The following is a 4,394-nucleotide window of genomic DNA, read 5'->3' as shown; positions in this document are numbered from 1 at the left end:
CTTTACACACATTTCTTCATTATTTTGTCATTTTTTATCTGTTTCCCCCATTTTGTTAATATTGTTTCCAAGTTTTACTTTTTTATTCGTGTGGATTGTATTTTTTCTGTTAAGCTTATTTTGACATTTTTTTAAGAGTCAATATTTATATTCAATCCTGGGAACACTTTTATTCACTTTTGATTTAATTCTGAGTGCCTTTGTTGAGATTTACTCTTTTAGGGGTTTGTTTTGTTCAGACTGAATCCGATGACATGGTTATTTTACATTTGACATGTTTTTGGTCGAATTTTAGACAATATTTGTCTCATTTCATTGAGAGTTTAGAGTTTATTGACAAGAATATACTTTGCCCCTTCACACTGGTCTTGTAAAATATCATGAATTATTTTACATTATTTTTTTTATTTAATCATTGACTCTTTTATCATTACACCCTCATGTCTTATTCTTACTACTGTTTCAGGGGTATTTTTCTAAATATTTATTTACATGTCTTTTTCATATCATGGATATTTTTGGAGTTAGTTGGGTCAGGAAATCACCTTGTGTTTACCTGTTTATGCTTTCAGGTAATCCCTACAGGCATGAGATCATAGAAGCACCAGTAAGGACTAGAAAGACGTCAAAAGGACAAAATGACTCATTGGATGTAAGTAACTGTTGCAGTCCTGGGCCATGTGGTTGTGTTTCTGGTTCCTGCCCCTTTTCTCCTCCTCAAGCACAGGTGCAGGTGTTTGGAAATCAGGTGATGGATATAGAAGATTCACCAACAAATGACGCAGAAAGCACAAAACAACACATCCCGGACAAGCCCCCAATTTGTTACAACTGGCTCTAGACCCTAAAAATTAAACAGGAAGACAAATACGGTTTTAACAAACTTTCCATATATTTTTGAGAAGAATAAACAACCAAAAAGTATGAAAACGTGGCGTTGCACGTGTGTCTAGAAATTAAATTTATGTTTATAATATAAAGAAAACAAACAGATGAGTGCCTGAAGAGAATTAATTAAGGACCCCAGAGCTGCAGATCTTTCCATGGCAGGAAAAACAGATGTTAAGTTCACATGAAGAGCTCCTAAGATGGATCTTTTATATCCATATACCTGATTTCCAAATACCTGCACCTGTGTAGGAAGATGCAGCCATAAGGCCCAGGGCCGTAACTTAATGACTGAAAAGGCATATTATTTTCTTAAGGTCAAGATAAATTAAACATAACTTATGCCTTTTAATGCTCCTGTAGTATGCAAAACTCAAAAAAGGAGAAAATCACGCTTTTTACACTACTCCTATGAAGCCAATTCTGCCCAAACCTAAACAGCATGACTGGTATATGTCAAAAAGCAGAAGAAACATGCTTCAAAGCTTACAGAAAAAACTTTGGGTCACATCCTATCAAGTGGACTATACAGGTAAAGGAAAATCTTCATGAATTCTATCAAATCATTCAATCTTAAATTTTTTGAAGATTTTTTTTATACTGTTGATTTATTTTTAGGTTTACATCCAGCAAATCCTGTAAAAATGGTCAATTTCAATGAAACAAGTGACATCGATGGAATTGATCCATTCTCTACATCACCGGTAAATAGATTCAAAGAAAAATAACTGTTTCCATGTATTTATTTCTTACTTTTTCATTCATTCTTCCAGGTAAAAAGGTCATTTCCTGTGTCTTCTCCCTTAAAAGCAGAACCAAGTTTTGTAGAAAGACCAGCTCACAAAGTAGGGATTATCCATCCTATTGAATTTGGACTCAGAGACATTTCTCCAAATCGAAACACTGCTGTAATGAACCAGCATGGCTCACAAGAGATCACATCTATCCATGACCATGTGCCACTTCCCAGCCAAATGGGTCACAGTCAAGTAGAGCGCAGAACTTTCTGCACAGAGGAACAGAGCTCTGAGCTTTTCCCGGAGATCCCACACAAACAGCGAGCTTGGAACAAAAGCTCTGCCCATGAGGGCAGGCATAAAGAAAACTGCAAAGTGCGGTTTGATGAAAGCCTCACGCAAGAATCCAAGTCACAGAGAAGCCAAGAGGGTAATGCTCAGATCGCAGACCTGTACAGCCGCCCACATTCCCACACGAGGATGAGCAGAGAGAGCAGGCCAGCTGAGCTGAACACAAAGGTTCTGCCCAACGATAGAAAGGAGGAACTAACTGTTGTAAATCCTCAGCCAGTTTTAGCCAAAAACAGAAGCTCTCATGTAGAGTTTGTATCTGGATGGTCTTCTGAGCAGGAAGGCATGACTGAGCGCAGACAACTGCGACACCGTGTTCCCAGTCCACACAGTTTTTGCTCTGTCCAGCAAAGAACCGGCTCAGGGAATAAAGCTGGACCTGTGGCCAGAGCCGGTTCAACCGTCAGCCTCCTGGAGCTTCAGAATTCATTCAGCAAGTCGGACGCACAGCGAAACTTCAACAACTCTGTCACTCGCACTGTTGTGAACCTCAGAGACAACGTGACCAGTGGAAAGAAACACAACTTCTATGGGATCAACTGCAACTACATACATGGATAAGACTCCATCTGGGATGTCATGGTGTCTGCATCCTTCTGTGTTGGCTGCTGTCCACAGAACTTCTTTTTTTAACAGAAGAAACTTGTTCTTAACATGGCCTTTCATTAAAAGCAGCTTCTTGGTGACCTTCAATCAGATGGCTCACAAAAAAAAAGAAAAGATGGCTCAATATGGCTGGACATTCATAATCTGCTTTCAAAAGGTGTGAAAAGCTCTGGTTTCTGTCAAATGTTACTTTTTCAAAACTATTCCTCGAAACAATGCTGTCTGAGAAATGCTAGGACACGAGTCTAATAATTGTTCTTATAAGGTCAAATTACCATATAAAGACATAAAAAAAAATCAAAATTGATACGTAGCATGCATTTAAATAAGTTTGGCACAAATGTAACATTCAGTCAATATTTAAGCCCTAAATTTCTGTCTAAATGTGATCATTAAGGCCTGTAGAGGCTGCTGGTGTGCAGCTTTATATTTTCTTTTACAACACAGTGATCTGTTGTTATGTGTTTGTGATAACCAGATCACTAGTAGTTCTTTTATTTATTTATTTTTAGAATAACTCCAAGCCTGCACCAAAGCAGGTTAAACCCTTTTATAAAGTAGCAGCACACATTTGTATGAAACCTCTACAGGCTTGATGGCCATAATTACTTTCATCTCTAAATCCTAAGTGTAATTTTGGTTTATAAACATCTAAACTCAGAGAGAACACTTCAGTCAATGCCCACTTTTTTTAAAATAATTTTTATATTTTGAAGTTTCTGTTTGCGTGATTGAAGCATCTCTGTTTCATTGGTGTACCACTTTTAAAGGTTTTTGATGGATACGATCAAATGGCTGATTATGCAGCAGCACAGAACTATGGAGAACTTCTCACATGTGTGCAATGTAAGAACATGAAAGAAGAAGCCTACAAAGCTTCCTGACCGTTCAGTCCACAAACATGAGGCACATAGAGGAATACTGATCTGATTTTGTAATAGTGTGCAATTTATGGCGATCACAGTTTTAGATTTACAGATGAACAAAAATGAGTTTTTTTTCTGTTAGTAAATGGTACAGAGTGTTCCTCAGATGATTGCGTTCACTGGCTGCTTTATGAAATCCAAACCTTTGTTTTAAAAGTCACAGAGTAACCTTAGCTTTCACTTATGAATGAAGAAAAAATTCTATTTGAAGGAGGTCTTTTAGATAGTAAATTCTTAACAAGTATGTCCAGAACAAAGATAAGATTATGTATTTTACAAATAACTCTGTTTTTGTCATGATTTTGTTTTATTTTTAAACTGCATATTATAATTGTTTTTTCATTTTTAAGCATAATTTAGGAACTAAATTGACATATTGTTGCCGGTTTTTGCTTTTTATCTTCTTTTGTTTCTCTACAGCAGGTCTCATGTATGCATATAATTAATCTGCATATGTATTTACATTATGTTTTTAAATAAATCCCTGTTAGCAACACATAAGTACTATTTTAATATTAAACTGAATTGGTCATTAGTGGAAATAGACAGTTAATAAACCATCCAGCAGGTGGCAGTATAGGGTTGCATTCTGTAATTTATGGAGGCGGACTTCATCTTTTTTTTGTTATTGATTCGAGTTAACCTACTTAACACACACTACAGCCTTTCTATTTAAAAAAAATCACAGTTAAAAATTCATAATGTTTTAAAAATGTTACATATAAATGGAATATTGGACTCAGTTGTGCGAATATTTGAGTTTTAGTGTGTTTTTCCGTCAGGTTTTACCTGAACTACGTCGTGGACTGCGTTAGCTCCGCCTCTTGTAGCCAAACGATAGAGAAAGCTGCATTCTGATTGGCCAAGCCTTCAATCAGTCACGTGG

Source organism: Oryzias melastigma, linkage group LG16, assembly GCF_002922805.2.
Source record: "Oryzias melastigma strain HK-1 linkage group LG16, ASM292280v2, whole genome shotgun sequence".
Classification (NCBI taxonomy): Eukaryota; Metazoa; Chordata; class Actinopteri; order Beloniformes; family Adrianichthyidae; genus Oryzias; species Oryzias melastigma.
This window is presented reverse-complemented; position numbering follows the sequence as displayed.